At 53.3% G+C, this 12,176-nt stretch overlaps 1 protein-coding gene across 3 annotated transcripts in view; it reads right to left on the bottom strand.

Annotated features, from left to right (window-relative positions):
• Nucleotides 1-12,176, bottom strand: part of NECTIN1 (nectin cell adhesion molecule 1) — a 92,602-nt gene that overhangs the window by 60,816 nt on the left and 19,610 nt on the right. The window lies entirely within an intron of this gene.

Consider the following 12,176-nt stretch of genomic DNA (forward strand, 5'->3'; position numbering starts at 1 on the left):
GAATTCTGGCAGCAAGTTATTTTATTTCCACCACTATTGGCTGAATACCTTCTATCTACCAGGCACTCGGAATCTCCTATTTTTCACTTCCATCTTCTGGGGCAAGGACTGATAGTCCCATTTTACAGAGGGAGAAACTGAGGCCCAGTGGTTGAGAAATTTGCCAAGTTGTGTAGCTAAAGGGTGGTGGATCCAGAACCCGAACCTGAGTCTTCTGGTTGTGGTCCACTGTGCTCCCTTTCAGACTGACACTGCCCCTTGGTTTTCTGTCTCCTCAACTGGAACCCTCTCTTAAGACCAGATTCCAGCTTTCTAGGCAGGCAGTGCCTAATCACTGGTGTGCACATTATAAATTCTCAACAAATTCTGAAGGGTGATTTCCCCAGAGGACAGGCAGGATGGGCTGCAGAGGCTGAAGCCCTCGGTGTCCTGCCCAGCCTGAGTCTTCTCCCAGCTCCTTACCAGGGACAGGGAAGGGGAAAAGAAAGAGCAAAAACTGGGGTTTTGGCATGGCAGAGCTCTCAATGTGGATCCAACTAGTGCCCAGACAGGTAGCTGGGGACCACACCTGCCCAGGCCCAGGCCCTGCCCTGCCTGACATACTGCCCCAGGCACTAGTTGGCAAAGGCTCCCAAGTGGACTTGGACAAGAAAGTTCTTGGAAAAGCAATTCCCAAGCTGGACCCTTTTGGCAAGGTGGCAGCAGACAGAGGTCATACCCCACCAGAGTTGGGGGCCTGAGCCTCTAGACTTTCCCAGCTGAAGGGTGCTGTCATAACTACCCCCAACACTGGCAAGGTTTTACTCCACAAAACCCCACCCAGGTGATTAAATTGTCTCTTCCCCTTCTTTCACGGTCTTCAGCATATGAGATTCTACCATTTCCCCCTGGGAAACTGCTAAAGTGTTCTATACCCCTGAGTAGTGGAGAAGTTCTTCCTGATATCTACCCTCAATTCCTCTTATTATAAGGGAAGCACAATCTGTCCCATGGTGTGCTTGGGCATGTGGGATCAGGTACCAGGGCTGGGGATCAGGTAGTTCCTCCCCATAAGGAGAGAGCAGTGGGGAGTAGAGAGGGAGTTCGCATGGTGGACAGACCTGGGGCTGGGCTCTTCCACTCATTGGCAAGTTGCCTTACCCTGTGAGCCTCAGTTTCCTCATCTGTAACATGAAACCCCAGTTTTTAATACTTTATCACAAAATGGCTATAAGGATTCAGTAAAATAACGTATGTACATGGTTAGCCAAGTGCCTGACACAGAATAATTGCTCTGGAGGTGGCGAAACTGATATGTGGGTACCCTAGGATCATGGACAGGGCTGCAAGCTGAGACCATTCCTCAGGGTCAGAGCAAGACCCTTTCTAGCATCCCAAAGTGGGCTCCAGGCCCTCCCCAAAGGCCACAGCTACTCCCATTTGTGTGGATTCTCTAAGCTGCCCTGTCCCAGCCTGCAGAAAAATGGGCAGCCTCAAAGCTCCACAATGGGTGTCAGACAGCTCAATTGTTTCCTCGAAAATCAGCATCCTCACTCTGGCCTGTGGTGCCTGCCCTGGTCCTGGAGTCCTATGTTTTTCAGGTAGGGGCCCAGGAGAGCTCTGCAAAGAGCTAGGATCATCATCTCTGCAGAGGATAAGGGGAAGTGCCATGTGTCTCTGCCAGCCGGCCCCCTGGTAGGTACCAGCAGAGGCCTGTGTTTATACTGTGGCATGTGATGAGCCCTAAGGATGCAGGAAAACAAGGACCAGTGCTGGAGCTTTGACCTGAGCTGAGGGGACTTTTCCCAGTCTCCTCCCTGAGTTCCTGGAGTCTAAGAGTTCCGACTGTCCTCAAGGGAACTCTGGGACTCTTTCCCACGGCCGGCCAGCAGACGCCAACTAGCCCAGCTCCTCCCTCTCTCTGCATCCTTCTCCCCAGGCCGGCCACACCCAGCTCTGTCAATGCCCAGCCCCGAGTCCTGGAGAGCAGAGGCCCCCGTCCCAGTGGCCCGCCCCACCCCTGCACTCTGGCCCCTCTGGCGGGCAGGCACGGCTGGGCCTCGAGGCCTGGCTGGAGTCACAGGATGACTGGAGGGCCCGTTCCATCTGTGCCTGCTCCCTCATCACCCACAAACATGCAAGGGAGAGTGGCAGGAGCCTGGGGTAGGGCCTTTTGAAAGACGCTCGGGTGCATTCCCTGGAGTGCTCATGAAGTCCTCAGCCTTCCAAGGCAGGTGTTAGGAAACAGCTGAAGACATCGAGACTAAGTGGCATTCGGGGTTGCCAAGGTCACGGTTAGTGGCAGAGCCAGGATTCAAACCCAGGTCTCCTGACTCCAAGTGTAGTGTGTACCCCACCAGCTCACCCTTTCTCTCCAAGGCCTCAGAAGATGGGGCTGCTTTCCAGGCCTAGCTCTGTGGAAAAATCACAACCTCTCTGGGTCTCTGTTCCCCCTCTTAAAGTGGGAACCACCACCACCCCAGCCCCTGAGGTTTGGGGAGACCATCAGATGAAACAAACTGTGGAGAGGGAACTGTGTTACTGGAGAAGAGGCACTGTAGCGACAACCGTGTTCATGATTCGAGGCCCTGAAACAGGACCCTATGTCTCCTGCTGGGGTGAAGGCCCGCCTGAGGGTTTTGCCAGGAGGCCTGGGGGAGAATCTGCCCTTGTGGTCACTGAGGCAGGGAGGGGGTGTGGTGTGACCTAGCACTGGATGCTGACCTTTGGTCTGACACCATTGGCATACACCCCACCTCCCCTGGAAGGTTGCCCGTTCTTGGCTCTGAGAGTCCCTAATGGGACAAATTCATTTAGTTACAATGTCATTTGTCAAGTGCGGACACCTAGTTCGTGAAAGGGGCCTGGCTTGGGAGTCAGGAGACCCAGGTACTAATACCGTTGCTGCCAAGAGCCAGTGAACTGTGTGGCTTTCTCTTTCCAAGCCTCAGTTTCCTCATTTAAAACACAGGAAGGCTGCTCGGTTGATCCTTCCTTCAGGTTCCATCTGGCTTGGCCAGTCTGGGGGTCTCTGCTCTGCAGCCACCCTCCAACAGGCTGCCGGTGTGGAAGGCAACAAGCTCTCAGGCCTGGGGGTGGGACGGTGGGTGGGGAGTGTTCACTTCCACATTGCCAGGGTCCTGTAGCTCAGCGGAAATGAAACCTCTAGGATGTGATCACAGCATGGCGGGATATGAAACAGAATGGATTTTGCAACCCTTCAAGGTGTTGTATGCAAGGCGTGGCTCTGTCAAGGGCCTCTTGCGCCTGTTGAGAGGTGCTTCTTAGAGTTGGTGACTCTCTGAAACCAGGGCTGGGCCCCTTTCTGGGATGGGGGGTATATGAGAAAAGGCACCAACTCTGCGAAACAAATCCAGGCTCTTGCCCAAGTCAAAGAGCAGCCCACAGTAGCACTGGAGCTTCTGTGGCTTGGGGTGGCTCCTGGGCTGAGACCTTGAACTTACACCCAGGAAGTGAGACATCTGTTAGTAAGTGAGACTCCCAGCCGTGAGTCAGGTCTCTGCAGTGGGGCAGATGTGGGGGTACGGGTGTGTGCTCAGGAGGGGAGGCTGGGGAGCAGGGTGCTTGCTCAGCGAAGCGCTGATCCTGCTACTGCCAGCGATTCGCTGTGTGGCCTCGTAACGTATGTAACTGCTCTGTGCCTCAGCTGTGTCATCTGTGAAATGGGAACACCAATTATTGCTTGTTACAGCTCTTGGGATTATTGCTAGGGTCAAACCAAAGTGACTTCATGAGTATGAAAGAACTCTGAGAACCTTCCAGAGCTTCACTGAAGTTCTGTCTCTCAAAATAATGAGCGCTGACTTTTCTCTGAGCAGTGCTTGTCGCAGGCCATCCTCCCACCAACTCTGAATGAGGTGGCCACTGACTCTGTTTCATTGAAGTGACACAAACACAGAGAGGTAAAATGCCAAGGGGTGTCTGGGGCTCAGAACCCTAGGCAAGTGGACAAAATGCATTGTGGGGGCCCTCTCAGCTTGCAGTCCCTAGAACGGGACCACAGACCCCCTTTGAGTGACACCTCTTCTGTCCTTCTCTGCTCTGGGGTTGGTATTGTGGGGAGAGGCCAGGGCTGGGATTCCAAAGCCCAAACCTGGCCTCTCCCAGACTCTTCCCTTCCTCCTGGCTCTAGGGGGCATCTGGAGAGGAGACAAACCTAGGGGAGATGTTAATTAGTTCTGACAAATTAATAAAGAAAGCCTCATTTATTCTCCAGATCTCATTTCCTTCCCGGTGCTTTATTTTCCTGCCCAACAAGCTGCTGCTAGGGAAATGGAGGGGAAAGGTCGTGGGGGGTGGTCATTCTCAAGACAGGGGCAGCCCAAATCCACCTGCCTCCGCCTAACTGGCTCCCGCCCCGTCCCTATCCCTCCACTGCTCCAGGAAGCCAGCCCCAGACATTAAGCTGTCAAACCACTCCCAATTATCTCCCTCTATGCCCGCCGGCTCCAGGGGCGACAGTTGTACCAAGCTGACGTTGACTCATTCTGTCACCGGCCTGCCCTGCTCTGGGAAAATGCAATTTAATGAAGTCCGATGGCAGGGCTGGGGCAGACAGGGTCCCAGGAAGAGGGTGGCACCAGCCTGGGGACAGCTGACAGTGCCCTCTTCCTGTGGGACAGTGTTTTTGATCTGTGTGACGTGATCTCATCTCTAGACACTGGAGGGGTCATCCTGGACCTCCCCCTGCCCCACTCCCCTCTCCAGCAGCTCTGAGCAACCAAGGCATTAACCTTTCCCACCAGGGCCTCCACCTCCCTCGGCTGCCTGTTTTAATAGCGTATGGTCATGACAGCTGGGAAATTCGTCCTGTGGTTTCATCTCAATCCCTTCTGCTGAAGAGCAAGTCCATTTCCCTAAGCCTTTTGATACAGAGCCTGGGAGTGGGTCAGCCACCGCCAGATGCCATCAAGGCGAGTCCAGGGCTGTGGCTGAGGCCATCTGTGTACTGCTAGGCTAACTCTGCTGCTGGGAAGAAGCAGATTGTTCCTTCTGCTTCTGGTTGGGCCTAGCCTGGCCCTTCCACTTGCCCCCCTCTAGTCCTACCTCACCAGGGGCATTTGCTGAAGATCCCCGTTCTCTCTAGTTATACAGCAGAGAAGCCTCTGACTCCAGGCTCCTGGGTTCAAATCCCAGCTCTGCCACTTGCAAGCTCTGTGACTTTTTTTTCTCGTCTATAAAAATGGAGAGAGAATAATCACTCCCTCAAAGGCTGTGGGGAAGATTAAATAAAGCTCTATAAGCAAAGCCCTGAGAGCTGACCCTGGCATATGATGGCTCAGTAGATGGTAGCTTTTGACGCTGTGGCCCCCACACCTTTGGCAGATGCAGGGCCTTCCCAGGGTCTCTTCCTCTTTTTTTCCTCTTTCTCCATGGCCCATTCATTCTTCGTGCCTTGAGTAACATCTCTTACCCTGGGAGGCATCCCTGTCCCCCAGTATGGGTTAAACCCCCCTTGCTCTATGTTCCCACGAGGCTCAGGCCTTTGCCACACTTAAAAAGCATATCCAGTGTCTGGCCCCCACCAGCCTGTGAGCTCCATGAGAACATGCATGGCACCTGTTTTGCTCAAAGCTGATGCCCAGCACTTCCCAGGGTCTGCACATGGGAGGTGATCAACAATTAAGAGGTAACTGACACACGGCATGACCAGGAGACCAAGGTGCCTCAAAGCTTCCCCAGCTCCAGTGGGAGGGGTTGGGACCCACGTGGGTTTGAGAAATGCTCCTGGCAGAGGATCTGACCACGAGTTTCTTCTGCCTGGCCCCACTCTGTGTCCCACGTGCTGGAGGCCCAAGTAGTCAGGAAGGGCCTTCATGCTGGCACCAACGGGACAGATAAATGTCTTTCAGCAAGGGGCAGTCAGGCATCTCCAGAGCTCAGAGGCTGGCTGGCCCTCAGAAGTCACAATACCACGCTGTCTTGTACCCTTCTTGGTGTTTGCCTTGGACTTGTCCAAGTGGTAGGATTATAGTAGCTGGTCCCACACAGATCCCCTGTGCACCCAGGATGGGCCAGAAGACTCCAAGAGTTCCCCAGGAGCAACAAGCCCAACCTACTTGCTGTACAGATAAGGAAATTGAGGCCAGGGAATGCCTGAGGTGACCCGACCCACAAGTGGCTGAGGCAGGACTCCCAACAACGAGGCTGACGCTCTTTCATGAAAGCACACCTGGCCCATGTTAGCAAAGAACCTCCTGTCTGCCTCGTACCCTGAATTTCCATCACCCTGGATTATTGGTAAAGTCCTCTGCCACCCACACTCTTCATGAGATCCCAAAAGGATTGATCATGGAAAATGCAAGGTAGCTTATTGCTAGAGTAATGAGATGCCCGGCTCAGCCTGTTCAGCCTGTCAACTCCACTGCATCCAGGATGCCGGGCTCGGAACTGGCACACAGGTGCTCAGGAATGGCGCTCACAGGGAGAGAGTGGCCTTTATCATGCCCATCCTTTCACACTCGGAGTACGCGTTAGTGTGCCTTTTTGCCACCTCTTCTCCAAGACAATGGTTCCTCCTGGCAAATCTCCCCAGCTTTACCCAAGAACACGGTTCTCCGGGCAAGAAGCTGCCTCAAAAGGCTCACCCAAGGTCACACAGCTGGGTGCACCCCTCACGCCCCACCATCATTTTCCTGCACACGAACCTGCGGGCAGGGGCTGTCTGCTTCCTCCTTCTGGGTCTACATCCAGGACCACTCCAGTGTTTCCTTTTTTTTTTGTATTTGAGACGGAGTCTCATTCTGTCGCCCAGGCTGGAGTGCAGTGGTGCAATCTCGGCTCACTGCAACCTCCACCTCCCAGGCGGGCAATTCTCATGCCTCAGCCTCCCAAGTAGCTGGGATTATAGGCACCCACCATCACGCCCAGCTAATTTTTATATTTTTAGTAGAAATAGGGTTCATGTTGGCCAGGCTGGTCTAGAACTCCTGACCCCAAGTGACCCACCCGCCTTGGCCTCTCGAAGTGCTGGGATTACAGGTATGAGCCACTGCACCCAGTCCACCCCCATGTTTCTTGAAATGGAGAGCCCAGAGCTGGAGGGAAGGGCTTCCCAGAAAGAGGCTGTGGATTTCAGCCCCTTGCCTGAGGGTAGGAAGAGGTCCACTGGGTGCTCCCAGCTTCTACCACCCCATCTGTAACTTGGTTTTCTAAGTGTTGGGAGGGCTCAGAATGAGTCTCCCTCTCCTCCGTGGGGTATGAGGCAGGCCTTGGTGGAGGTGAGAATGCCCCACTCCACCCCGGGAGGCTCTCTCCGGGCAGGTGAGCAGATGCAGAAAAAGGGCTGAGAGCTCAGCCATGACTGCGCACGCCAGGGAGGGGGAACCAGGTGTCCTGGGACCTTGGGCAGCAAGGGGACAGCTCTAGCTAAGATCTGGTTTGAGTCCTGGCCCTGCCACTTACATGTGGTGTTATTTTCAAGTAAATTAGTCACTAACCTCTGAACTTTCTTTTCTTAAATGTAAACCAGGGTGATAGTCCTGACCTCAGAGAGTGCTAGGAAGATAAGGTGAGAGAACTGTGTAGATGCCATAAAGCTCTGCAGGATGATAAGGCTCTACGGGAGGCCAGCCCACATCACAGGCCAGGGTGGAACCATAAGGGAGATGCAGTGTGTGCTGGCCAGGCAGGGCTCGAGATGAGGCCTTCATGAGCAGGAATTTCAGGGAGACTTCATGTGATTGCATGCAGAAACAGGGTGTGCAGGCAGAGGAGGCAGCAGCTGTCCATTAGGGTATTCATTTATTAAAATATTCCTGCTGTCATTCAGTACCTATTAGGTCCCAGGCATACAGCACTGGACAAAGCAGAAAATATTCTCTGTCTTCATGGAACTTATGTTCTAGCAATGGCAACCAGATAATAAAGAAGATAAAATGTATGTAGGATTAATTAATTTTAGATCAAAGATGCCCAGAGAAGATCTCACTGAGAAAGGAGACATTTGAGCAAAGAAAAAAACAAGGTGAGCAAGCCAACCATGTGGCCACCTGGGAGGAGATATTCCAGGCAGACGCAGCAGACAGCAGGTGCAAAGGCCCTGTGGCGGGAGAGCGTCTGGTAACTGTGGCCGGTGTAGCTAGACAGAGGAGACTGATGCAGGGGCCAGGCCTCTCCCCTGAGCTGGACCATGCTGTTGGAGGCCATGAGTAGAGGGATGAGATCTGTGACCCGGCTTTGTTTCAACAAGACCACTGACAACTGCTGAGAATGAACAGGAGGGAGCGCAGGCCGGGAGACTGGTGGAGGCGACTGCAATCATCTGGGGCATCTTGGCGGCCCCTGCAGAGCTGGGGAGGGAGCCCCAAGGCCAGAGGCGGGGCAGGGGCTGCATCAAGGTCTACGGAGCCCTCCTCTCCCACCCCTCCAGGTGAGACAGCTGGCAGCCCACTCCTTCTCCCTGCAGACAAGCTGTCTTCCCATCCTGGGCCTGAGAGGGAGGCAGGGAGGGGCAGGGGTGAAGAAGCCCTGCACAAAACAATGGCCTTGAGCCAAGACAAGAGAGATGCTTGTTCCCCTTTATTTATGATTGTTATTGGGAGAAATAAAGCCCTCAGCTGCAGCCTCCCCTCGGCCGCCAGCCAGGCCCTCGCTCCTCTCTTCTTCCACCTTCCCCTTCCGTCCCCACCTCTTCCCTGGGCACAGGCTTTCCTCTGACACACAGAGATCAAATAACTTTTCACTCAAAGGGAAAGATATGATCTCCTTTTACTATTCAGCACCAACACCAGCGGACCGACAGCCCAAGATTAAAGGCAATTAGACAGGTTTGTTTTTGTAGGGGCAGAAGGTCTGTTTGGCACCCTCCTTGGGAACTGGATCCCACAGTGGGGAGGGCCAGTGGCTCCTGTAACTCCCAGTGGAGAAAGCTTTGGGCCCACCCCAACTCACCCCCCAGCGCCAGGAAGGACCCATTTTCCTTTGCTCTGAGAACTGCTGGTTGCCTAGGAAGAGGGAGGGACCTTCTAGCCAGGCACCACTGTATCTCCTCTCTGCACGCATTGCACCCTTGGAGTAAGGGTGGAAGCTAAATTTGTGTTTCCCCCTAGAAAATATAGTATTGATTGCTTTCAAGTCGATTTCAAATAAACAGCATGATATTGCCCCCACCAGGGCTTCTAATCGCTTGGAAATGTCATCAAAGATAACAGCACAAAAGAGGGCAGGGGCCTTGGTGATTCCTTCAAACTGGAGACCCTGGGCCTCTGCTTCCTTCCTTGTCACCTTGTCCTAACAGCACACAGGAGAATAAATGCTGGAACAGCCCTTTCGGAGCATTTGTATATACTCTTATTTAATCCTCGTGAACTCCCTCTGGGTTTATATCATTATCCCACTTTTGTCCTCAGTGGGTCAGTATTCACGGAAAAAACTGAGGACCAGAGTGTTGGTGTAGGGCGTTCAAGGGCACAAAGCTAGTATGTGGCAGGGAACCCAAATCTGCCCCTGTCCCTCAATTCTCCCTCCCGCTGGAGCTGGGTGAGGAAGGAGAGGGGTTAGAATCTATCATTTGCCTTCTGGTAGCTTCCATCTGGCAAGGGAAGTAGGCCCACTACTGCCCCTGCTGGCTGGGGTGGACAGGGAAAGGCCGTTTCATCCTTAAGTGACCCTTGAAGGACAGGGAGGTTTTCATCAGACACAGGTGTAAGGGCCACCACCCTCGCCTTGTCCTAAAGCTCTCTGCGTGACCAGGCTGCTGCTCACTCCACCAGCCCAACCTCACCACTGACCTCTCTCCCCAGCCCACACTGGGCTCCACTCCTGGGTCTTTTAGGCACTGGCTCTCACTTGCCTTGGGGCCTTTGCACAAGCGGTTCTGTCTGCTGGGATCACCCTCCCCTGTACCCACCACTCCCCTTTTCTTGCTAAAGGTCACCTCCACCTTCTCTTTTATGGCCGTTCCCCATTCCCCTCCCATCCCTGCCAAACCTTCCACCCCATCTCTCATGCTAGTGACCACCATGACACTCCACAAGGTTGTCGAACAGGGTGAACGACCCCTCCCCACCGTCTCCCCACTCCAACTGCCCATGTAGGCAGTTCCTAGGTCCAGTCATACCCCACCTTGTCCCTGCTATGCCAAGTTGCAGAATCCTCTCCTTCCTCCAGGTTCCTCTATAGGGTTGCCTCTCTCAGACTAATGTACTGTCTCTGGTTCTTCCCCTTGCTTTTATTTTTTTTGGATTTTTAATTGATATATCATAGTTGTACATATTTTGGGGGTACATGAGCTTCCAGCCCTGATTTGATAATTATACATTGTAGGCAGGTATCAAAATATCAAATCAGGGCTGGGCTATCCATCACCTCGACATTCTTCTACCCCGCTTTAATTCACAAAGCATTACTACACCTATACAATGTGTCAAGCATGGTGCTGGCATCTTTTGGGTGAAAGTGACAGTGGTAGTGGCAAGAGGAAGGAGCGTGGAGGAATAAGAAAGACTAAGACATTTTCTTTTACCTTAAAAGCTCTGTCTAGCAGGGGCCCCAGACATGAAAACAAATAATGACTGAGTGATAAACGCAGTTTTTGTTTGTTTCTGAAAAATATAAACCCAAAGCAATGGGAGCTCAGAAGGGGGAGTGATTCTGTCTGAAGGTGACGGAGGCGCCACAGAAGATGTGAGATTTTTTAGCTGGGTCCTGCAGGATAAGCAGGAGTCCTTGAGACAGACAGAGACAGAGATAGAGACAGAGACAGAGACAGACAGAGAGAGGGAAGGGAATAGGAGGGGAAGAGGAAAAGAGGAAAGAGTGTCTTTAAAAGCTTGGATGTGGCGAAAGCACTGGATATTTGGGGCAGAGGAGAGGGGAATACAGGGTGAATGGAAAGCAAGGTAGGAGCCAGTTGTAAAAGGGCTTTGTATTAGATGAGAGTCTGAACTTCACCTTGTAGGCAACTGGGAGCCACTGACGCCTTTTAAGCAAAGTGGTGACATGGTCACATCTGTGCTTTGGAAAGAGGCACATGGAATGCTAAGTAGAAGATGTCAGTCACAAAAGGCCACATACTGTATGATTCCATTTATATGAAATGTCCAGGATAGGCAGATCCATAGACACAGAAAGTAGATGAGTGGTTGCCAGGGGCCGGGGGAGGGAAAATGGGGAGTGACTGCTAATGAATACCGAGGTTCTTTCCGAGGTGATGAAAATGCTGTGGATTAGGCAGTGGTGATGGCCTATTGTGAATATACTAAAGCCACTGAATCGTATACTTCAGGAGGGCGAATTTTGTGGTTTGCGAATTATATCTCAACAAAGACAAAAGAAGAAAAGAGGCACATGAAGAAGGATGGATGATGGCAGGGCTAGGCTGGAGACAAGCAGGCTACCAGAAGACCTCTGCAAGCCTGCAGCACCCCCAAGCGTGGGGGCCCTGGGGTCCCACGGCTCAGCGCAGTTGCTAAGAGCACCGGCCTTCTGAAGTCCAAGACTCAGCTTCCCTCCTCAGGACTGCCCAGGACTGATTCTGCCCAGGACTGATTTTGCTGGGGGAGGGGGCACCGGAGAGATCCTGAGACACTCTACCCCCCACGCCCGCCCACATAGCCAACATATCGCACATATCCTGCATGAGATGCCTGGGACCAGAGCGACAGACGGTCACCTGACAAGCCACACCACCTATTTTTGAAGACAGGCGGGTCCCTTGGTAATAGAACAGGCACGAAGAGGCTTTGCCATAGATGGGGAAATTAGGGCAGAAAATAACACCGTGAAAACAGAACTGTCTGTTCAGAAATAAGAGACCCCCTCACTCATATCCCCAGTGTACCAGGGCCTGTCTCAGCCCCTGAGAATCTGGGATCACCAGCTCCACATCCGGGCCCAGGGCGCCTCTGTCTGCCACGCACTTGCCTGGGCCACTCTGCTACCTGGGGCCGGGGGAGAGCCTGCAGGGGCAGGAGCGCAGAGGAAGCCGAGACTACCCTCTAAAGAGTCCTTTCTGTGGGGCCCTGAGCGTCTGTAACCAGGCTGTGAGGAAGCACTCACTTCCAGGGGTGGAGGTTCAGGGGTTGGGGAAGGGAAGGGCTAGCTCCCTAGTCTGTAAGGGCAGAAGGTGCTCTTGAATGGAAGCAGGGAGGGAGGGGAGCCCCGTGTGGGAAGCCTGAAAGGAGCCTGGGAAAGACTGGGGCTGGGGGCTGGGGGCTGGGAGAGGAGAGTGATGC

This window comes from Pan paniscus, chromosome 9 (genome assembly GCF_029289425.2).
Source record: "Pan paniscus chromosome 9, NHGRI_mPanPan1-v2.0_pri, whole genome shotgun sequence".
In the NCBI taxonomy this organism is placed as follows: Eukaryota; Metazoa; Chordata; class Mammalia; order Primates; family Hominidae; genus Pan; species Pan paniscus.